This window comes from Strigops habroptila, chromosome 11 (genome assembly GCF_004027225.2).
Source record: "Strigops habroptila isolate Jane chromosome 11, bStrHab1.2.pri, whole genome shotgun sequence".
Taxonomy (NCBI): Eukaryota; Metazoa; Chordata; class Aves; order Psittaciformes; family Psittacidae; genus Strigops; species Strigops habroptila.
The window spans coordinates 25,306,457-25,331,853 of NC_046360.1; the positions used below are offsets into that span (position 1 = coordinate 25,306,457).

Sequence of the window (25,397 nt, forward strand, 5' to 3'; positions counted from 1 at the left end):
TCCAGTGTACACACCACTATATTTTAGGGGATGAAATAACTTTATTTCATCATATAGTCTTAAGCCCAGTTATTAGTACATAAACATTAACATTGACTCACTGATTATTACGTTAACAGAAAACTTTTATGGTCTGAGGCTGCTTGCTTGAATATGTTTATGCTTTACCCATCCTTCAGTCTTCTGACGCTCCTCTCTTAGGACTCAAGCACCTCTTAATGTTGACACATCTCTTAAGGGATTCCATAACTCATACTGACTATTCTTTTATTTTTCATACTACCTTCACACTACAGAGCAAATATAGCAACCCGCTTTAGTCAGTTTTCTCAGGTTCATTTCTTTCAACTCTTCTTTATCTTGATAACTGCCTGAGATGTTGCATTTCACATTTATTTCATATCTATTACTTAAGTTTTCATGGGCTTAGACAAGGTCAGTCCTAACAATCCTTTCAAATGTGGTAGTTTACTTTCTATGCCTTCACAAGCCTCCCTGTGGGGAATTTGGTCTAGGCCTTCTGTAAATTGCTAGGGAGCCTGGATCTTATACTTCTGTCACTAGTTTAAGTACATATTACTGATTGAACATGTCAAATCTTCAGTCTAGGTATAAATGCCGTTCAGGTAAGTTCCATATTTTTCATTTGCTATTATTGTGAATTTAGAAGCTCCCAGTGAATACAAGAACATATAACACTGTCATTAAGTGACCAAAAAAAAAAAAAAAAACCACCAACAAGCGAGTTAACTAGGAACTCTATGAATTGATAGATTTTCCTTATTTTAAATAACAGTAGACTGTTAACAACTATTACCCAAGCTCTGCTGACATCAGATAGCAAAAGACATTTTGGCACAAGATAATTTGAAACAGTTATAAATAGTTTACGGGTTAGAAACTATAAGATGTAGGCTGACTGTACAAAGAAGAGAGAAACTGTCTAGAGTAAGAACGGAAACCTAGACAGTATAAAAAGTTACCTGGTGGAAAATTGCCAACTACATAACTCTGTTGACATACTACAGGAACAATTTATTTCATAGTTTACTTACTCCACTGCTTCTTGGTTAAATACTATCTAGTTATTTACAGCTCTCTATGGACTCTCCCAGTAGAGTCTAGCAGATTTTCTAGGCCCCTATGTCTTACCACATAACCTCCATTTCCAAAATCACTTCTTCACATATCCTGCCAATTGATGGACTTATCCCACAAATGTCAAAAATTCTTGGCATCAGCTCCCACCTAATAGAAATCTCTTCAGTAACAGGTCCATAGTCAGTATCTCAGCATGCTTAGAGCTCCCTTTACATGCATTATTCATTCTCAATTTGGATACTGCTGTGTGTCATTATTCAGAAGACTGAATTTCAAGACTGAACCAAGCGGTCAGTAAGTCTCTAGTCTCTATGAACCAATGGTTTGACTCTTCCCTTATTTACATCAGCATAAGTTAATACTAATCAATGACATCACTCTGCATCAAAGTCATTGTAGATGAAATCATATGCAAGTCTGTTAAGCATAACAGAACAGAAAAAGATACGAGGTATCTCACATTAGCTTCACTATATTTAGAGGTGACAAAAAGGAAATGGATATATTTCATTTAGTAGCAAACATACCAACAACAAAACACCCTTAAAAGATAGATCTCTTATGTGCATTAGTTTCATTGTTTAAGTTGTCCATGGCATCTCTGTTTCAGAAGTGTGTCATTTTATGAAAAACTTCACGCCAAATTTTCTTGGGTTTTGTAATAAAAACATACTTAAATAATTACGTTTTATATACTTTTATTATAAGCTGTTCATCTGATTTCAATTTTGGATGATAGCATTTTCTTTAAAACAGTTTACAACATGAGGAAGTATATCTAAAGAAAAAAAATGAGTGCAATGTAATCCTTTTTTTCACAGGCTTCTTCTGATTTTCCTATCATCTACGAGGAAAACGGTGGTACACAAGAAGATCTCATCACAGGGGTGATCTAAGAGAAAAAATGGTACAACGGTACTTTAATTTTTTTTTTTTTTTTTTTTTTTTTTACAAAGCAATTGGGTAAAAGAACTGTGATTCTGTACTTTACTTCATTAATATATATCATGCAGCATTCTAAGATACAGCTACTACCTAGTCCTCATATCAAATGGGAAGAATTACAAGCATCATTACCTGCCTCAATTTAGTCTTTCAAGCTGGGATCATCAATTTCTTTCTCTGACCCTTCTCTTATGCAATGCATTTCCTACCAGATGATAAGTATCTGCAAGACAGGAAAAGAAAAAGGAACCCTAAATTGATTTATAGCTCATACCATTATCCAACCCCTTAAAACAAAAGATAAACAGAAAAATTAAAATATGATGAAATAAATGTAATTGAAAAATTAGAAAAAAAAACATACCAAGATACATGCACAAATTGTTAGTTCTGTGATCACAAACATAAATGTGAGAGTAACTGACAAATAATCCATTTACTACAGGAAACTTACCACAGAAAGGCTTGTAGGACTTCTGTGGTGCAGTCATGACCAGCACCCTGTGTTCACCGGAAGAAGTGGGCCAACCTGAAGGCCCCCCTTTAGTTCTTCTGCTACACCCTGATGTTCTCCCCATCCGCAGGTGTATGCATACAGAACAATCCCTATATACAGAATAAGTACCAATTTATGGGGTTCTTTTAATTAAAGAACGCCTGTTTCACAAAATGAGAAATTATTCAGTTAATGAGGGGAGTTTTGCTAAGAAAACAGAACAGAACTTGGTTCAAAATTTCACTCAAACAAGTTGGTTCCATTTCCTACCTATAGGAGTCCTGAACCTCAGTGTCTTTATCTCTTCTTTCTTTTACAACAGAACAGCTTTTAAAATAAGTTCTTGGAAATTCTCTCAATTACCATAGCTTATCTGACAGTTAACAATTAGTTCATGATGATTTATTCACAATAAACAATACTTTAAAAGTTAGAATTAAAGATAAGTTTTAACACATTGGCATTTTGCTTATGCATTGCCTTTGAATTTCTTGGGGGTTTAAGTGCCTTTTTTGATGATGTTGTTTAAGTAATTACAATTCATCTGTAGTATTTTTACCTTAAATTACTCAACATTCTCCAGTCTTACTCTTGATGCAGGCTTTTCACAGTTATGTTTTCAGTACTTGCACGCAAAATGTGCACAGTGTTCAAGCAAGCATCAGCAAGGTTATACTCAATTATCAACATCTAAATATAGATGTTTATATCCACATTTGGTTGTTAGTCATTATTTACTTTTACACCTCTAATTTTTAAAAGTTTACTTTATCTACAGATACTAGCTGAAGAAAAAACAAGGTCTTTACTTAGTGTTAGATTAGTGTATAAGGTCATCAAATATGGATTGAGGTGACAGTAGACCAGAACTTTCAAGCTTGAGCGAGAAGAGACACTGACCCAGTGCACAGACTAAACAACAGTGGAAGAACAATTCCCACACAGCAGCAATAAATGGAAAGAGTAGACAAATTATCTTCCAGATAACACAACTTATACAAATAACCTCATGGGCTTCTCATACTATTCAAAGCCCTATGACCCTTCAGAGTCAGAGAAACTCACATTTGAACCAAATGATCTGAACATTCTCATAGCTGGAAGGTGGGATATTTATAAAGTAAGACTTCCTGAGGTCTGCTTGTAACTTATAGGTACTTATAAATACCTTTTTACTGCTTGTAAATATAGGTACTTAGAACCAAAATATTTACATGAAAACTTCCTTGCAACAGTGGAAGGTACTGCAGATATCTATCACTTCCTCTCTACATGTGCTCAGAAGTACCTCTAATACTGCCAGCACTAAGATATGAAGTGTCTTGCTCAAAATTAAGAACTACTTGACCTGAAGAATGTTCTTTGTCTTCCTCTTCTGGAACTTAGTTTAACAAGGATGTTCAGACTGTATTCTGCCTACTCTTTCTGTTCTTGAGCAACTAAAATACACATCTACTGATTACCTACACTAAGACTGAAAGACATGTTTCCCTTCTGAAAGCACTCTACGATGATGGATAGCATATCGCATCTCTTCTGCTGAAAGCTCTTCTTTAAGCAGAAATAAGTCCAGATTCACTGGAGTACACACACACAAGATGCGAGCCTCTATAGCTAGCAAGGTGACTCAATTTCATCTCTTGCTCCAAGACTATTTAATATATCATCATCACTGCCAGTAACCCTATTTTGTATTTTAGAAGAAAGTTGAAATGCTGTTCACTTTTTGGAAGCTTGCATGTACCTGTCTTCCAGAGAGGCATCAAAATTATGAAGTTGACAATGATTCAGGCTTGGATAAAGGGCAGTCACTTTAATTTTTCGCATCACTGAAAAAAGTTCCTTTCTACATAAATATTACTTTCTCATTTTCTTAGGACCTGAACTTATTATAACATTAGGAAAACATTAGCAAACAAAGCCAAAAATCCTATTAGATTATTGCTAATCCAACTTTCAAATATTCCTCTGGGAAATATGACATTCCCATCAATGCAGAAGTTGTCATGCTGTTGGAAAGCTAGTCACTTCACTCCAGTAATCCTGGAAAATCCCGAGCTGCTACGTAACAAGCATTTACCATCTTAGTAGAACTTTCAGGACTAAAATCCAGTGGTATACCAAGCTATCACCAAGACAACTCTCCCTTCTTCCTCCTCCCTTTTTGCAGACAGTAGTAGATTGGCACATTACCTAAGCGTAAATGTTGTACTTTCACATGAATATGAATATGAAGCTCGCCAAGCTTCAAAGATCCAGGCCCTGAACACATCTTGTGCTGTCTTCATTTTCTAAAGTTAATTTCTCAAATTTTCCTCAGTGTCCTGTAAGACCAACCATAAAGAAATTAAAGATCATATCCTATTAAGTTCCAAATACCCTGAAATACCAGCAGAGCCTATTCAAAGAAGCCAAGCAAAATCTGGAACAAGTACGTCTCTCTTCTACTTCTCAGACCACTGCACTGATAATATTACATGAAAACAAAGAGTCTTGAACATTCTAAATTACGAAATTAGATTTTTTTCAAGACTTTGAGTAAAATCGTAACAAGAACAGCATCATTCAAAGGGTCTTCCTTCATCAGAAAGCACTGCTGCATTTTTAATGCAAGTAATTTCCAACAGAAAACATTTAACAGAAAGCAGTCTGGGCAGTGCTCAGATTACAACCGAATGTATTTTATACTTTAGCTTTTGCATTACCGTAACACTGCATTATCTCATCTAATTAGATTTTTTCAAAACCTCTAGAAAATGAACTTTCCACATGTTCTGGATGTTTGTTTATTGACTAAACATGGTGTGCATGAACTTAACCATGTATTGTAGTAATAGAATTTATGAAAGGGCAATACTACAGCCTAATGGACTACAGAAATAGTTCTGTAAAACCATCACATTATTTCTAGCACAATATGTGTCTTAAATATATTAAAGTCCATAACTTTCATAGTTTTGATCTTTATATTTCTCTCTGAAAAGCAAAATAAAAAACAGATCCTCTGTTAAGGAACAGGCCCTTAAAATTGTGATGTGTAATTTAACCAAAGTGTAAATTACTGTTACGCTTCAAATTTTATTCTGAAAAGTTACAGATTTATTCTCTACTCTTTATGTGGAAAAATACCCTTCCCAGATTCCAAACTAATGATGTTTGGGTTTCAGTGACCTGACTTAACAGCATTCTTACTTCTGGGCTGTTCACACCATACAAAGTATGAGATGCCCCACTCACTGAATGACCGATTTTTTTTTTTCCTCCCCAATAGATTATCTGCAACTTCCAATTATTTCATCTGCAATTCTAAGCACTTAGCATTTACAGAATTCTTAGGATCAGAAACAAATAAGCAGACATTTGCAAAAGCTCTGCTTGAAACAACTGAACCAGCAATAAGGAGAAATGCAGTGGCAGAGCCAGCAAGAAACATCGTATCTGAAGTCACATACAATCCTTTTAACCTGTAATGTCACTGTTTCTTTTCTTATCCCACTTGACATTCAATACACATTCTTCCAGTTTCTAGAGCAAATGATACAGAAGTTCTGACAAAAAAAAGAAAAAAGAAAAAAAAAAAAAAAAACACCACCAAAACAAAAACAAACACAACCAACCAAACACCCCAAAAAACAACCCTGGAGGTTTCACAGAAAACCAAGTTTTGTGTTTCATAATTTCTTCTGAGTACCTGGCTGTTCCCTTCTAACGATATTTTAGTAATACAGGAAAAAATTCTTCTAAATATTCTTTTAAATCTGCCTGCTTTGAGTGGAAAGAGTAGAGAGAGGAAAAAAGAATAACAAACAGACAAAACAAAACAAAAAAACCAAAAAAAAAGATACTCCCCTACCAAAGCATTTTCTAGAATGAAATATTAGACTTAAGAATCCAACTGAACATTCATGAAATGGTATGAAGCTGCACCAAAGGACGTTCAGACTGGACATTAGGGAATGGTTCTTCATTGTGGATGGCCAGTCACTGAGACAGTGACAGTTCTTGTCAAATTGTACATTCCCTAGCACAATATAAGCGTTTGAGCAAAAGCACAAATACAACTTTTCTTCCTCTTGGAAGAAAAGAGACCCCAAAAAATACAGCATAATTTCCCCAAAACATCCTCAGTGACAACTATTTAGCTCGCCAAAACTATTCTTGTTATTCTTCCCTACTATGCTAATGCCAACACAGCCTAAATGTCAGTGAAGAGCTCGTATTTTTCATATGCCACTCTCCAAGGTACAGTACAAGACTTTTGTCAGTTACCTTCAGATATTTTTGCCTTTCCTGTTTCTATCCTTTCTTCTCATTAATTAATAGTATCATTAGTAGTACATGAACAGATTATCCACTAAAATAAAAAAAATCAAATCATAGCCTGCACTCTTACAGCCCAAGTGTTACAAAAACAGTTTAAAAAGTATCCTTTACTTTAGTGTTATTTTATCATAACACTTAAAACACACTGGACAGAATTTCTTCCATTGAGAACTCAGAAAGCATGCTCATTAAAAACAAACAAACAAACCCCCACATAACAGTTTTACTTAATCTCTCAGTGCATTAGAAAAGATTAATAGATTCATATGTAAGCACACTAATTTTTTGCTTGCCTGTTATGGTATAATGTCGCCCAAAACAGTTTTTGAAGGGTGTTTTCAAGTCAAAACAATATATTGCTCCCAGTTAACACCTATAGTGTTGGCAATTATGAAAAATTAATGACACCTCATTATTTTCACTCCTTCCCCAAGGTCAATCATTAACTCAGTTTCTTTTCAAGAGATTGCAAGCCAGTCACTGAAAATCCCAAAGAGCTTTTTTCTTTACAGGTCTATTTCCTCCTTTCTTATCTTGCCATTTTCCAGGTTAGGTGAGACTCTGCCTCCAAGTGTGTCAAGATGTAAAAATCTTAGGTCCTTCAGGAACTTGTTAGCAATGAGAAACGCAAAATGTCTCATACTTAATATTTTGCACTGTTTATAATAATTTGCAATTCTGTCATCACAGTGAAACAATCCCATTACAGATTACTTTGTTTGGGAACCAGAGTGCATAAATCCATTCTTTTAATACCATTGATTTAATACAGCTTAGAACTTAATGAAAACTTTCAAAGATACTTCCTTTTCCTAGCAACGTTTTGATAGATTGTTCACTCAAGAAAGCATTGGACAAAATATTTTCTTAAGTATATCCCCCCAGCTGCAAGGCATTCTATGAAAGAATATACACAGTTTCTACATGCTATAAATATGTATTGTCTATCCTTCACAGTGTCAGGTTTTGAATGTATTTTTATTTTACGCCAATAACAACTACGTGTAGTGCTTCAAATCTTGAAGGGTGGAAGGAACAATTTAGACATCTAGAGCTTTGAAGACATGCAAAAGGCAGAATTCCAGCAAAACACAGACAGTCTATCTTTAATTTCATTTCTGAATACAAAAATAGGTATCCTATAGAGAAAAAACTCCACATTCCTACAGTTCTAAAAATAACTAAGTCACAAAGCACCGCAGAATGATTATAGCAACTTGAATAATCAAATTACTCATTGTCATAAACTTGAAGCAGTTATACCTATTAATACAATGGCACTTCACAGATAAAATCTACTCATATCCTGCTGTAGAGGAGAAGTGTGAAGGAACCCTGATGCTGCTTTAAAGTGTATTACTTGAAGACCCACGCAAATAAACTTCTGAGAAAGACTAAAAGTTAAAATAGATACATATATGCAAGTTCTTACTGGTGGTTCTGAAAACTAAACATAAATGTACATAAAATGAAAATGTCCAGACCTATATGTCTATGTTCCATATAACAGGTGAGTTAAAAATCTGCAGTTAATGTGACTGCAACAGTTAGCAGATTTCCGCTGCACTTCAGAGTGACATTTCTGAAGCTTAACTCATGATTCTTCCTCTATGGATGAAGTATATGAAACAAGCCAAAAACATAAAGGGCTGCACAAAAAGCAGTCATTTTACATTAAAAAAGGTTTATTTAACAGAGAGTTGTAAAATAACTTACCTCTGACAGTACTGAAAATTATTAGCGAAAATATTTCTCATTTATAACCTCCTGTCACAGTCTTTATCCTATTAGCTATTGTGCTGAGTTTCAGCTTAAGGATAACAGAAACCTTTGCAACTGTGAAGTGTCCAGAAAAGCAAATGTTATACAAAGTATTATAGACAACAAATATACAAAGCTAATACGTAGCAGATTTTGCATTTCATTTGATGGTGTTTATTTACAACTAGAGTAACAGAAATATGAATGTATAGAAATATTAAGTGACAGTAAGAAAGGGAAGCTTTTTATTTTCACAAGCTGAACACTGTTATAGAAACAAATTAATTTCCTTTGCTGAAGGATAGGAACTGTCAACCCCAAAAATATCTGGGTGCATTTCTGAAACTTACAGTAGAATTTTTCAGGTCTAGAGGGAAGAAAGTAAAAAGGAATCATTGATAACCATATAACCAGGAAATTCAGTTGGAAAAGACAGATTCAAATCCCTCTTACATGTACATTGATGTTATTGGTCCTGTTTGTATTTGTATAAATAGTTACATAGTCATCATTCCCAAGTAATTGCTTTTGGGATTGTAGTTTGGGTAAATCAGACAGGTGTGACTGCCAGGCAGACACACAGGCTTACTCATGTGCCGTACACACCTGCAGCAGAGTTACAACAGCTGCTCCTTATTGCACACATGTACCCTCCCTACACTCACAGTACGAAAGGTGGAAGAACAAGGCATGACCTACTGCTGTTCTTTCTGTGCTCTGCGTAGAGATGAGAGTGAAAGAGGATTGTGTGGGTTGTTTGGTGGTTTTTTTTTTTTTTGGGGGGGGGGTGGCTGGGGAGGGGTTCAGAGGAAGTAGAATACAGAAAAGGTAAAAACATCTCAAGTAAATCCAGAGCACAGGCAAGCTGGTAAGCTTTCCTTTTTTTCAGCTGCTTGTCCTTGTGTTTCCCTGTAAGTGAATCCCAAGCAGCATGTCAAGCTTTTGGAAAGAAAAGTTCTGAATACATTCAGAGCTAGATAATTCATAGCAAAACCTTAGTCAGAGCAAGTCACATTTTTTAGGCTATCAACAGGAGTTAACAATTTAGGGAAGGAGGGCTTCAACCTTCAAATATCAAGGTGCTTCTGGTATCTCAGAAGTGCCATATAATTTCTTCATGATTTGAATATGTCTCAGAAGGAATACAGGTTAGCATGTAACCTGATTAAATGTGGAATTCTAAAACTATCTTGGGCAAAAGTTCTGAGTATAGCTTCATCAAGATCGCCTCATGATGAAATACAATAGAGAAACAAAGTGGGACAGAAACGACTCAACTGTTTCACCCTGATACTAGCTGATACCGCCATTACTAAAGTAATTCCACTTTTGAACTGAAATGGAAAAAGGATGGGAGACAAAGGACATCGATACATTAGAGCTGGAATATTAAGCTCTGATCTGCAAAAGGCAGGAAAGGTGTTCTTGTAGAAAAAGAATTCTTGAGCTCCTTTATGAATCTAACTGCGAGTCACTGCAACCTTAAGGTGCAACAGCCTGTTGAAGGGCCGGAAACACTAATAACTTCCAAGTTCACAATCAATAATTTTTACCTGGAGGGAATACCGTCAAATAATTTAGCTGTCAGTGACAAATGTAATTATTCAAATCACATACAAAACCTTTTCCAATCTGACATAACAAGCATTGTTTGTAAATTCCTTTGTGCTCTTCTAGTTGTCTAAATTTGACTTTTCTATAGTAAATATCTATCCAAAAACCATGCTACTAAGCATGAGAAGGCAGGTGTCAAATGGATCTGTCCTGCAGAGACAAAAAATCTGATTTAGAAGATTACTGAACATGGCCTCTACAGCCAGCTGAAACAGCTGTGGAAATTCAAAGGACACGTCAATGTAGGAGATGCTGGCTGAACCACTGCTTTGGCCACAGCAATTGCAGCCGTAGGAATGCAGGTACTGCTTAACCTGACTGCTGACTCAGAAAAGCACCCCTTAGAGCTCTGACCAGCCATAAAGCCAAGAACTCTTTGATATTCTTGTTTGCATATGAATCCACAGATGGGCAACCCCCACAACTGGCAAACTAAATATATCAAGTTAGTTCTTTTGCTTCTCTTCTCTGGAGAGTTTCTGCTAAGACTGTCGGCCTGTTTTAAATAACTGGTAAGCATTTCACAAAGATCACAACATGACGAGGTATATATGGGTTCCAAACCCTGCTTGCTAGCATTTGTAATTACACAGCCTACACTTTCCCTTATTTATAGAGTTTATCACTATCATAACTGCCCCACGATTCTAGTAGGAAGAAATTGTAGCAAATACTCAAATATTTTACATTAGTTAACACTCCACAATGTTAAATTGAATCAACGATTCCTGTGAAGCTCACCCACCATAAATTTACACACTGGGAACACTCAGCTCACTAATAACGTATTTATAATTTATTTCCAAAGGAAGAAAAGGAGATAAAGATTTTTTAAAAGTTTCTAACTGTATTTTTTCTATCAGACACAAAATCAGCCAGGTTTTCTGGATATTTAAACCAGTATTTTTAGACTTTGCTGGAATGCAAACCATCCAGAATAAAGGGCTAATAAATTAAAGAACAAGCTTGCATGTGGCACCAGACTTCCAACTACATGAGACAGAGACAAGAAACCCTCCTGCTAAAGGGCTCAGTGGAAACAAATGATCAAAGTAGCCCTGATCTGGAATCCATCCAGCAGCTCTGTCTTACCATCCTGTAGTCCTCTATTGTTTTGATAAATTAATCTGAGTTGGTGTTAAAATGAACTTTTTTTTATTATTATTTGAGATAAGAAAACACACACAAGAGGGAGTATGTTTATCTGTTCCCAATCTCTTGGTAAGATATCCTCTTTTCTGGCCAATCATCCTGTCTTAATAATGCAGATGGGATGTAAGCACTGCCAAGACCTCTGTAAACACTCACAATATTGTTGAGAGGCTGAAGGGTAACATTATATTGATAATGGTTTCTGAGATTTGTTATCATCAGAAAATCTTTTGTCTGCCAGATGTACTCCTCTGTGAAAATATGCCTTTTTCAAGTTGAGAGCTGAAAATGACTCTCTCCAAGAAAGTCAGGAATAATTGAGAACAAACTGATTGTTCTGACTCTGAAACGTGCAGGTGTTCAGTCCATCAGTGCTCTGAAACAGACCAACTTTTTGTTGGGAATAACAATGCCTCCGCAATAAAAATCTTTCCTCCTGTGCTATGATGGTACACTTTTAAACAGAGTATAGATTGTATTTCCTTTGTGAGAAAGCTCTCCTGAGAGAGCCCATGAAATGAAAAAGCTGTTTGTGGCATGTATGTGTAACTGCACTACAAAATCAGAAAAAGAATCTCCAACCCACATTTGTTCACCATTATGTTATTTGTTATTTGTTCAAGCTACAAAAACCTCCACAGGCATCTTCTATGCAAGGGAAAGAAAAAAAAAAAAAACACAAAACCAAAAAACACATAAAACCAAAAAACCAAAACCAAAAAAACCATGAAGAATGAAAGCTACATCTTAGGGAATTATCTGTATGGCAATTCCCTACAATACTGTAATTCTTCATCAAATTTGATGTTTATAGAGGACAGCAAAGGCAGCCACGAGCAGGCAGCATATTGGGTGATCTCATCTGCCTGACACATCCATAATCACTTGTAAAAATGTGAATAGTGAATAGCTGAGTTACTCATATTTAGGACAGATTACTACATCAAGAATGACATGGCCTAGGAATCTTAAGATGTAGAAAAACGGTATGTTTCCCAGTGAAAGCATTGCTCTTTTGGATGGTAGCTTCACCACCATAATTTTGAATAAGGGAGTGCTGGAGCCATAAGAGTGCCCTGTGTCTCATAGGTGCCTTAAGCTGCAAGATGCAGCAGCTCTATTCAGTGCTGCTTGAACTCAAGATCTTTCTAAAAACTTGCTAACATTTGAAATAACTGTAAGTGGCCCTCTAATATGCTATTGCAGATTGCCTGTACACTTGTGTAGCTCACAATAATTAAATTGTATTTTATTATAAAAGATGATTCAATTATAATTGCCAAACATTTAACAGTAAACTTTACTCCCATTACAGAATAGAGGCTCCCTGTACTAAATACAAAGTTAAGCAGTAAAAACATTAAAGACTGAAGAGATGTGTTTAGAAGCACCAAAGTTTTCTTGATGTGTAATATTTAGACAAAAAAATCTTGATGATGCAAGGGTACAAGCAAAATTCTGATTAATTTGTCCTTTTTCTTCTTCACACACACAGAGTCCTCACTTCTCCTCTCAACAGTCACTAGTTGTTCAATATGTTCCTCTCTTCCTAACACTGTAATGGGAGTAAAGTTTCCACTAACACCTTTAGACTGAATTCCTGATTTTGCTTTCTTATGAGAGTTGTACTATACTTTTTTGTCTCCTTACTTTCTTAGATTGTTAGATGCAGCTACTCTAAACTGCATTCAGTTTACAGACTACTATAAAAGCTCTGTGAAATTGTTCTTCCATCGACTTCAAATGAAGATAGTCCTCCTCTTAATTCTATCACTGTAAAATGAGCTATGAAAAATAACAAATAAAGCACGATAATCTGTGAAAAGAAGAATGAATGCCAATCCTCATTCAAGAGTGCCATCTAGTGACCAAAATAACCCTACAGCCTTTACATGTAGGATGTTAACTGATCCCGCTACACACCAGCTGCCTTTTAGGAATTCTTTTTAGGAATTCTTTCGGCCAGCTCCTTCCCTCCCCTCCGCCTCTTTTTTTAAGAGGTGATATTATATTTGAAGCTGTAGAATGATAAAGGTTCTCATCTCTAACAGGCTACTCTTGCTGCAGATTAGTACTCATAGGACATTCTTAAGTGACAAGCATAATTTCAACGTCTATGACCTTCAATGCTGAATTAATTTTTATACCTGAAAGACTGTATCTTCATAAATCTGCAGATGTGCATATCCATGAAAACACACACTTGCAGAAGTGTAACTATTCCAGAGGAAACATGGCAAGACGTATGTAAATGGAGAAGTGGTGTTTTGGGAATGGTGGTGGCTATTGAGAAAACACACAACATTTATCATCAAGTACCCTACTAACTTTTCTCAGTTCTGATTACAAATTTCCACGTTCAGAGGTTGGTTTGTGATATAAGGAGAAGAGAGATTAGATCTTTGATTAATATTGTTTCCTATGCTATGCAATTTTGTACAATGTTCACTGGGACTATTCGTACAAGCATGGGCACAGTTGTACCGAGGTTTTAATGAAAGAAGGCCTATTATGTTCCCATTGTAATTCAAAATGTCAACAATAGAACTATTCAGGAGATACTTTTTCACATCATTGTTTTGAAACTACACAATTAGATTCTGATCAATAGTTTACACAAGCACCTTGAAAGACAGGTATGATTGCAGAATCAGAAACTAACAGAAAAAGTGAGTCATAAAGTACTCGTTAGTGAGTTATGGGACAGCAGAGTATAAACCAACTGGTAACTCTTAAAAAGGAAAGAACCTTGAAAAAGCAAGCAATCAGACAAAAATACATTCTACTGTAACATGTGGCTTTTTTTTTTTCCTTCCTTAATCTACCCCTTGACAGAAGGACATATTAAAATAAAATACGCTAAGTTTCTCCATGCCTCCAATTTTCATAGCACAGTTCCTCTAAGAAAAGAAAGTTTCACAAGTAACAGTAAAATAGTAAAATCATAGTAATTTCTAATAGAAAGTTTAAAATGTACTGATTACATAACATGCCATTGGTTATTCATCTAACACAATAAAAATTACTAAAATCTCTTCTACATTAGCCAGATCTGTGAACTTACAAAACTGAACCATGCTTTGGAAGCGTGGCAGAAACAATGCATCTTTTCTTTTTTTGTTGACACAACATACTTCTTTGGAGTATGGCACTACAGCTCCCCAGTAAGTAGGATCTATTGTCAACAGGTGAATAAGCAGCAAGTGTAACACTTTAAAGACAGCCACAATCAAACTATCCGAACCACGACTTGACTTATTCTGCATATAACTACCACAGGAAATGCATTGCCTCATCACCAAATGACTGTTTCTTACCAAAAGTGATGCTACAGAACAGACTAATTCTTACAGGTTATATATATATATATATATATATTTGCAACAAAGCAGTTTCACTTGAAGAGAAAGCTGATCTCAATTAAGCTTTAATCTCGAAATATCATCTGAGTGTCATTAATAGTCATTAAAAGTTATGTAGCAGACAGGGCCACAAGTTAGTAACAACTTTTTGCCGCAATACTTTTAGATATCTAGTAAAGAATGTACTAGTCCTTGTTCGGCATCTGAAGAGCACTGCTTCAATTAACAAACCTTTTAAAAATTCAACTGATAATGAAAAAGCAGAAATTTAATTAACTCACTATTTGCAGGAACGTGCTGAAAAGACATCATGAACCAAATTACTCTAGTTCTCCACATAAAGATCACATGTTAAGAAAATACTTCTTTCCAATGTTTACTTTTGAGTCAAATAATGAGCCAAAGAAAAACACATCATTTAGTTATATTCGTTATAAATCTAAACGCAGAGATCCACATATCTTTGTGAATAAATTTATATTCAGGGAAATAAAAGACGTCAAGAGCCAAAGCTAATTAAAGCAGTGACTAAAGAAATATATATAGCTGTTAATTATCTATTAACAGATTAAAATAATGCATTCTGCAAATGCTGATTTTAAGGAGAATAGTGTGAAACATACTCCCTTTAGTAAAACTACCATTTACTAACCCCACCTGGAACACTTTCACAGGAAATGTTTGTTTGAAGTGAAACAGGAATTAGATTGCCAGCACAGCAGAGCAATGGCAGCATAAGAATTTTGTTAATGGAGAAATACAGTAGCCAGAACTCATTGACACACCACTTAGAAGAACCTGTTTGCAATTACCAAGTATAGCAGTAAGTTGACTAAGCATTTTTCTGTCATTTTTTTTTTCCTTCTGAATTGTATCAGTGCAATTTGGACAATGTACAAAATCTTCCAGTATCACAAGTGTCCAGGAGAGGATACAAACTGTGTATTAAAAAAAAAAAATTCAAGAAAATTGTGTAAAAAGCAGAGCAATAAAGAACATAGTAGACATGCCCCTTATACCTCCCCAGTCTACAGAGTAGGAAACACTATAGTTTTGTCTTTCTACACCCCCAAAATTTGATATCGTTACAGACTATAATAGGGTATTTGCATAGGCACTCCTCTTTCAGAAATTAGGAGGAAACAAGTGTCTGATTCACACTTCTCTGAATCACACATCGTTTCTATTTATCACTTCATTTCCTTCAACAAGAACTATAAAGTGTTATTAAAAGAGCAGCAGAAATATTGCTCAACTCTTTCATATGAAAGTGGAAGGAACAGGCAAGGGCCCAAACCCTGCAGATATTCATAATACTAAGTAGTCCCCTGAGTTCATATAACTGCCTGCATTAATACTGTCCTTAATCTTGAAATGACAGCCACAAGAACACACAGAACCAATAACTATTCCAAATATACTCATTATACATAAATGGCTCTAAAAAGTCTGGGTGGTTTTGCTTGGTAAAGCTTTATGGTTCAGTGAGAAGAATATAGTCTGAAGACCAACCAAAATACTTTTACATATGAGGGATGACATATGTGTTCCTAAGTGGAGATAAAACAAGCAGGTGAAGAAGTCAGCTCCATCCTCAGAAAAGCTACCAGGAACTACTTCCTTCCAGCCAGTGTAAACAAGCAGTTATCAAGCCTGAATTCATTTATTCTTTCAAATGTAATCTGATTCACCTTAAATCACTCAGTTAATTCCATTGACCTCATTTGACTTGCTAAAAATCACAAACAGGGTTTGGTGCTCAGTACTTTCAAAGATACCCAGAATCTTGGTAGATACATCTTTCAGAGCACATTGGGGTTATTTATCAATATTTTAACTTAATCTTTATACTGAGATGGAATATTATCAAATTTAGTAATTGCAAATAAACATATTGAGAGCTCTATAATCATGTTGGACTATCAGACTCAAGCTGTCAACAGAAAAAAACTGACCTATAATCAAGATGAGCCAATGAATACATCTATAAGCTAATTAGTGACTAGCTAAACTCCAGTTCCACTACATCAAAGGCTATATGTTTCTGAAGAAAGGGGTTGGACTGTTTCAACAAGAAATTTACACCTGTTCACTAAATCAGAAATCTTGTTTCATTAAATGGTTTAATCTAATATTACATTTTTCCCCTCACCAAATTGAATTTCAGGTGACACTTCAGGAAGAGTGTATATATTATTAGCCATGTTCTACTGCCTGTAATATACTTCCACTTTTATTACCGAGATAGGCCATGCACACACTAAGTCGAAACTCATGTGGCTACACAGAATTTAAGATTTGTACAAGGAAAAAGGTTAGCAAATTAGAAGCTGTATTTCCCTTTTAGGGGACTTGGAGACGAAGGTTTTTTTTAAAGATGACAAAGTACATTTTCTTCTTTTGGTCCACACAAAGGAAAAAAATGTGTACATCCACATACATCCACACGTGTATTTAGTCTCTGGCAGGCTAGCCTGCTGCAGTTTCCTGGAAATCAAGCTTAAGTGACTGGTTTTTTTAGTCCAGGTAAAAGTCTGCATGATTCCTAAGACAAAGAAGTCCCAGCTAAAACACGTGATGTGCTGGAAATAGGTCTCTCTTAGAATTTAGGAGACTAGCCCTGAAAATGACAAAATGGGGTTTGCTAATCTTACCCCACCCTTGAAGCTATATAGGTATAAAGGATTTAGAAGAACAGCCTTAATCAACCTATTTTACAAAATATTCATTTCCCTCTAGAGTTCTACGGTTTTCTTGTGAGATGATGCAGGATGCAGTAAGTAAAAGAGAGGACAGTTTACAGAAACTTTAACAATAACTTCAATTATTCAGATTCCCAGTCTCTCCTTCCAATATTCTTCCGGAAACATTCGTACAGTAGAAAAGCACTCTAGTGATAAAAAAAATTCAGCAGTTCCTTTCATTTAAAATGGATGATAATTTTTCAGACCCATTTTCCTTCTTGGGTTTGATAAAACAATATGTAGAATTAAAAAGCCAGTTCCGGTTTGAGGTCCACCTCACAAGCACGTTTCCAATTCCTTATGCCCACTGGCTGAAGGTCAGTAATTTTAAATGGCAGTAAATGCACCCAACATCAGTGTTCCTCTAATGCTTGTTTAGTAGTATGGTCTTAAATTTTTTGTAATGTTTTTAAATAGGAATACAGCATCTGCCATAAGAGACCATATCATTAACTAATGATATCTTATAGCCTGATTTAAATATTGTCCCAATATTCCCCAAAGGAAACTGAAAAAAACCCAAAAGATTCAGTCAGTTGTACCTCAATATGAAGTGCAAGTAGGAGTCATCAAAAGTGGGACGCATCCTTTGCATGTGCTCAGTGTAAGCAGAGGATTAGGGGGATGTGGTTTAATTAAGCTTATTGGTTTGAGAAGTATGAACAATAATTCAGCACACGAGTAAGAACCCACTTGACTGAAGACTTAATTCTTTGACCTCCTCCTGAAAAACCCTTTCCCCCCCGCCCTTTTTTTAATATATAAAGAATAGCCTAGAACCTGCATTAATACTATTTAATCAGGTCTACACTTCTTTTACTAAAATATAGGCCAGCATGATCCTACAAGATCATGGACTTGGCAGTGCTAGGTCCACAGTTGGATTCAATCTTGGTATTTTCCAGCTTAAAGAATTCTATGAGTCTATGAAAATAGAAAACAATGGCATTTCACAATATTAGCTCTTCTCAAGAAATCACTTACAATGCAACAGAAAGCTATTAAATGTTAAGGACATACACTTGCAAGCACCTGGAATTTACCTGATCTTCCTGAATTTTCAAAATGCACAAAATACTGGCTGCTTTGCACTAGGCAGAACTGGTAATCTGATAAAGTCTTCAGGTCTGAGGGCTTGAAACAGAGTGCTTGCAAGGAGCAATGCTTGTACTAGAAATTTCACATCTAATTGTAACTCTTCCACTCCAAGCACTCAGCTGATCTTAAACAACCAAAAACCCTCTTAACCTATTCTTCACACAAGTATCTGCACTACCTTTTTGCTAAGCCTTTTCCTTTACAGCTGTCTCCTCCTTATGGCAATTTGACCGTAGTTGCTTACAGCAGTTTCTAGTAACTCATGTTTTAAACAAAATCTGTTTAACACATTAACATGTTAAAATACATTCTTTTATTCTAAATTCAAATATTTGAATAAAGACATTCCTTTTTCAACTACTGCTGTTCCATTTGCCTAGTGGCCCGAAATGCCTAATAGTAGTCAGGGAATGTACAAGGTACTCATGCACATCCTTTCCCTGCTCCATCACTGATTTTCTGAGAAGACCTGGGCAGTTTGCTGACCTAGCTTCAACTTCATTTTCCTCATCTACAGAAAAGGAGTATTACACTCCGAAAGATGCTGAGAGATAATTTGTTAAAAATAAACCATGAGGCAAGCAAACATTATTGGCAGCACAGATGAATGGACGGATCAACATCTTTGTTATATTTAGAGTACTGAAGTTCTGGAAGACTTCTGTGAAGTATTTCCTTCCTTTTCAGTTGACTGATGTCAGTGAGATGTAAGAGGTAATCATTATTTACTATAAGCTATGTACACAATAAAACTACATCCTAGATAAGCTGGTGCTTTGTTTTGGTTTCTGTATTTGTTTTCTTATTGTCAATGAAGTTTCTTTTTCCCCAGTTTATTTTCATTATATTTTGTGTCAACAACGTTACACCACTCTGTTGACCTTTTTTTTTTCTTTTTTAAAGAGATACTAAAAAGGTCAAAATACAGCTTCTCCCTCAATAGAACAAGTGATTAGGAAACAGTTTCTCTGTCTAGGTGTAACACAGGTGAACAGAGACTTTTAAAGATAATAGAAGGAAGATGAAAGGAAACGAATCCTATGCTAGAAACCAAAATTGATCATTTTTCTCTGTTTCATTATTGACTAGCCTCTAAAATGTTTACATGCAGCCTGAAAATTGTAGATGTGACTGGGTAAGCAGTCTTGCAAAGATAATATTTCCACATCTGGGGACAACAGTAGTTTTACAGCAATTCAAGACAGTCCCCAGATTACCTTCCAAAGGATGCAGTTTCCAGGAATGCTGGCAGAATCAACACTTATCACCTCCACATATTGGAAGGTGTAGAAAACTCAGTTTACTCAATCTGATTTTTCCTCAAAGAATTTCTTTACTTGCAACTCTGAGACATGCCAGTTTGACAGTCTATTGCAACCAAGTACCCTGGCAAGAATATCATGAGGCATAGCAAAACCTGAATGGGCTATGCTAGAAGTAATAACTGTTCTCTAGAGCATAATCAGGTTCTGTCTACTTTCTCATGTCTAGAGTGACTGCCAACATTGCAAAGTCCTTCTGTATTCTTAAGGGGTCACCTTAAAAACACATTACTATTGATATTTTGATAGAAAGTAATCGTCTTTATAGCAACTGATAAGATTAATATTTTGAGCTGAGCCAGGAGAAATAAAAGAGGCACTAATGAACCTAATAAAGAGGTTCAGTCTAGAATGGTTGTTAATCTATATAACTAACTTCAGGGAAGAATCATTTGGTGTTGATAAAGCATTTCCTTAGTAAATTACTACTGGCTCCAGTGTAAGACATTTACAGTAAACACCAAAAGTCTGCAAGGCATCTGTTCTATTCAGAGTGGAAGAAGGAACTTTGCTCCATTAATAACTTTAAAAACATGCAATAACTAATTCATGATGGCAGTTCAAATCCTATCAGCAGCCTTCATTATTTGACCAAGCTGAGTTCAAAGATAGAGCAAAGTTTTAAAAAAAACGTTGAAAGTTTAGAAGTACACTTTATAATAAAGAAGCTGTGTTGTTCTTCTTTCTACTCAATATAAAAAAGCTGTAGCTTTAAACCATGTGCAACAACATTATTTTAAGAATACATGCAAGATAAGAGTTAAAAATGTGTATATAAAATCCTATATGATCTAAGATTCTGTTTTAGTGAAAATATATGTTATACAGAGAGGGCATGTGTAATATACGTGTATGTATATATAATAAAATACTTGCTGGAATTTTAACATTTGACTTCACTAGAGATTTAGTGGGACTTTGCCTAAGGCAAGTTTTTAATAGCAATAATAAAAAAATACTTAATGGTACTTAGGGTAAATAATGTGTGGTCACTATGTTTAAAAAAAGTAATACCAAACATCTGTGCTAGATTTCCACATGATAAAATCCCCATATTACCTACAGTTCTCCCAAAGTTATAGAGAAACAAATGTTTATTTAAAATTCTAAAAGAGACATGTGATAACCAATTTAAGAACTTTAGAGCAGGCATCTCATGTTTTCTGACAGGAATGTATATTTAGTAATCTTCATGATATTTCATTCTGAACATGAAGAATGCCATGGTATGACATTATGGCTTCAAGACAGGTTTTCAGCCATTAATAAACTTACAGGGAGACTACCCAGCCCAAGAATGTCCTTTTTCTCATGTGTATTTGCAAAGGCCACTTTGACCTTGTTCCATGCAGTCTACATTATTTCCTTACCAAAGCAAATGCTGTATCATTTTGTCTCAGAAAACATGAGTAAAATTCCGCTACCTTTGAAAAACGTTAACATTATAAAAATATTTGAGCTAAGTTAGCTGCAGACAAAGGATTCAGACTAACTTAGTGATGGAAAACTGAGGATAAACTGGGCTGAAGTTCTCAGAAACCACGGAAAAGAGCTCAGCATTCTCTCCTCAATAGGCTGCATCTCCAAAACTGAAGCAAAAAACACATGCTTGTACTTTTTGCTATTCAGAGTTTTATTTGTTCTTTTTTGCTTTGTGAACCAGCAACTAAGGAAACTTTCATTATAACTATCACAAATCTGGCAATCTACCTATCCTTGTGAAAGCTTATTGCCTAGATTTTAAATTCCTGAATACATGGAAAGAAATCTAATACCATTTTTTGCATAGCTTATTTCCCAACATTTTAAAGAACCTTACCGACACTGACATTTTTTGTTATTCCTTTAAAAGAGCAGGATTCCTACTTCAGCTGAAGTGTCCTCCTCCTCTTGTATAATAAGCCTCAAATTTGCCATTCCTAAGACCTTCAAACACAAAACTTGAGTAAACCAGTTATGACAAGTTTGCCTCTGTGAAACAAAGTTTAAAGATACAGGAGACTGTACACTGCAGAGAGGTAGTCTTTGAGGCCCAGGTAGTTAACACACCAAAGACAGTCCAAATCTGCCAAATCTATGAAAACAAATTAAAAATATGGTGGTTTTATTTTCCAGAGTTATTCCTGCGCCTCTGGTACACTAGCTATTTGTATGTCCCTTCCCTGTACCTTCCCTAAGAAATATAACCTAAGGCCTGGAGAAATTCCAGGTCTTTGAAGGCAGCTACATTATGAAATTCGGCTAGAGCTATTCACAGGGGGAGACACAGTGAAGAAACCATCAATAGCTTAAGAGAGAGAAATTTTTACATGACTCTCGGATATTTAGCAAATTATTTTGAATCAGAACAGTAGGATATTGGTTTCTGGCAACATGCATGCTTATATGATATAGGCAGAAGATGATTATGAGAAGCATTTCATATTTGACAAAGGCGTAGAGACTGAAGGACAACAACAAAAGTTAATTCTCTCTACCTAGTTAAATAAACTTTGAAAAAACTAATAGCTAGACCAAAGCGGCTCAGGAACAGCAAAGAACTTATATGCCTTACTATTCAATTCCTAGTATCATCAGTGCTTGGGAGGGGGTGCAGGTCAATAAGAGAGAATTGATAGTGATTGGAGACATGAGGGCATAGAAGAAGGTGTCCTTAATTCCCAGTGTTTCCCAACCAGTTGCTTCAGTTTCTCTCACAACATGTTAGTTTAATTCTCTGCTATGGTCAAAATTCTACCCACCAGTGATTACTAATAACAAAATTAATTTCTTCTGCTTATCATCCATTAGCTTTCTATTCCAGCATGTTGAGAGGTCTAAAAGACTGTGAATGAACGAGAGAGAAGACAGATTCCAGTATTGGCACCATTTTAAAGAACCAAGAAATTAAGAGCATAAGGGAGGAAGATACGGTTGCATTAGGGGAAAATGTGTTCACAAGCTCAGCTAAATACATAAGAATTGTCCTTTCTCCAGCTAGGATTTAAAAGGTAACAGGCTGGTACACAACACAGATTTCAAAAACTGCAAAACTTCAGACTGAAAGCATCTTTAAACTAAATACTAACAACATAGCTTACAAGAAGTCGTTCTATGTATGCTTTTTAATGTAGTGTTGAGGCTATAGAAAATCAGTAGTCTTCAGTTATTTTTTCCATATTCAACCTCATTTCCACCATGTTCAGCATTTTTCCATAGATAGCATTCTCTTCACTGGAGACTACAGCAGAATCTATCATTGCAATAAAATTGAATGCATTGACACACTAAAAAATTGACACACTAAAAAACTCAGTTCATGAATAACTTCATTTGCTGCTACAAAGAAGTTTATCTTCCTCAACTTGTTTCAAGTGCAGTGGCAGAAAGTCACATAGCAAAACTAATTAAATAACAGAAACAAGTGTTCAGGATTTGATCAAACAGTATTTTTACACATGACAATATACCAGTTTCTCAGAAATATACTCAACAACACCAACTCTATACTCCAACCTGCAAAATACAGAAAGCAGAATATTTTAGATAAAGTTATAAAATGACAAATATTTTGTTAAAAATATAGAAAGATTAACACAATTGGAGTATGAAATAATTCATGAATGGAATTAATTAAAAATGTATCCAAGTTCCAGTTTACTTTTAAAGCATTCTCGGGGCGGGGGGGGGGGGGGAACACTGCAATGTCATTTACACAGTTTGAATGAGAACTTTAAAACACTAGTTTAAAAAAAAGAAATTGTCAATCCATTGAGGAGACTACTGCAGAAGACTCAAGACTAGGACTCCTGTTTTATCATCTTGGAAAACTGTAGTGTTCAGGATGAAGACTACATGTAGTGACTGCAGAATATTAAGGGCTTATCAAGCTACACATGGAGATCAAAAATTGATCCATTTGGACTTTTAACAAATAGATAAAACTATACAGAATATCTGATAGCATGCAGGCAACTTCCCATAACAAGACAGCAAAAGACAAAATTTGAACCTCAGATCATTTTCCAAGAGCCCACTTGAACAATCAAATCCAGATTCCTGGAAAAACAAGCAGGAATCTTGTTTTTCCAGGCATTTACTAAAAATTTAATTTCTAAAGAGTTCATACACCCTACATACCATACTTCCAAGCTCCCTACAATACACTTCAAATGTGCAGGAAAATAAATACATAATCAAAACCCATAAATACCATGTGCAACAGGAAGAGAGCTGGAGAGACAGGCTTCACTCAAAGCCTTGAATTCTTAAAATAGTAAGGAAATTGTTAGCCAAAATCTCCAAATCAGTAGACAGACAGTTCCTGCCAATCTGATAGGGTCAGATTCCAGATAGCAAACATAGTAAATTTTTAAACCTTGACCAGTTACCAAGGCATATCAGCAAGCCATAAGCAGAAACTCCAGTAAACCCCATTTTATACTTGCAGTACCTTCTGACAAAAGGCAACTTCTATGTCCTCATGTAAATTGAGGATGAAAATTTTTTTCCTGGCCCCTGAGGGTAACCCAAGGGGAACATAAAACTAATTCAGTATAAATACAGGAGAAACATGCACTGTCTATAAGTAGCAATATGGTCTCCTTTCAGCATTCCTTGGACTAATCAATACATTGGATGCCCAGGGATTTGACTTGGAAGCTGACATTTTATTTACTTTTCAAGCTCTATTTATTCTATTTCTCTCACTACTTTTGTCTAATGTGCTATTTAGAACCCTTCTTCGAATTTTCACTGTAAATTTATGCCTGTCCAATACATACTCATATTAGGATTCAGAAACTTAAGTGATACTGGTGCAACAGGTGAAAAGCAAACAATCACGACACAAAGCAAATAACTAGCAAATCATCCATCCTTGAAACAGACTGTACATAATACTCTGAGAACAACAGCTCTAAATCCAGAAACTTGTCTGCTAGTTTATAGAACTTCTTCCTCTCTCCTCCCTCATCACAAACGCAGTATCATTAATTCCTTAGGCAACTCCTTTCACGATCCATTGACTTTCAGGCTTCATTAATAGGTGGCATCACTTTTTAATTAAAATTTTGCTTGTGAAAAGATTCAGGATCCAGCTCTTCATAGGAAGACTTTAAGAGTAGCAATAAGCTAAATACAAAAGAATTTGTTCATAGCAAAGAGAATATTTTGACAATATTCTGTGGATCTAACTAGCTGTTCTTAATCTCTAACATTCCTATGTTTAGAGTTATACAGAAACAAGTAACAGTTTTTTATGCTCTTGTACTAATTATATTCATGCTTTGATCTGTCAGGCAAATTGGTGTTTTTACTAGACTGAAAGTTCCATCAGACCACACTGTTGCTGAGTTTCTAAGGAAACACACCCATTTATTCTGACTTCCCTGTGGGTAGTTTACACATGATCTCCCTGCAATTTTTACCCTCCTCAGCAGAAGCAACAAGGTCTTTCTGAGGAAGATTCACACAGTCTTGTTTGTCTGACACCAGTCAC

At 35.5% G+C, this 25,397-nt stretch overlaps 1 protein-coding gene across 19 annotated transcripts in view; it reads right to left on the reverse strand.

Annotated features, from left to right (window-relative positions):
- The window catches only part of ERC2 (ELKS/RAB6-interacting/CAST family member 2), a 488,016-nt gene that overhangs the window by 397,248 nt on the left and 65,371 nt on the right, over positions 1–25,397 (reverse strand). The window lies entirely within an intron of this gene.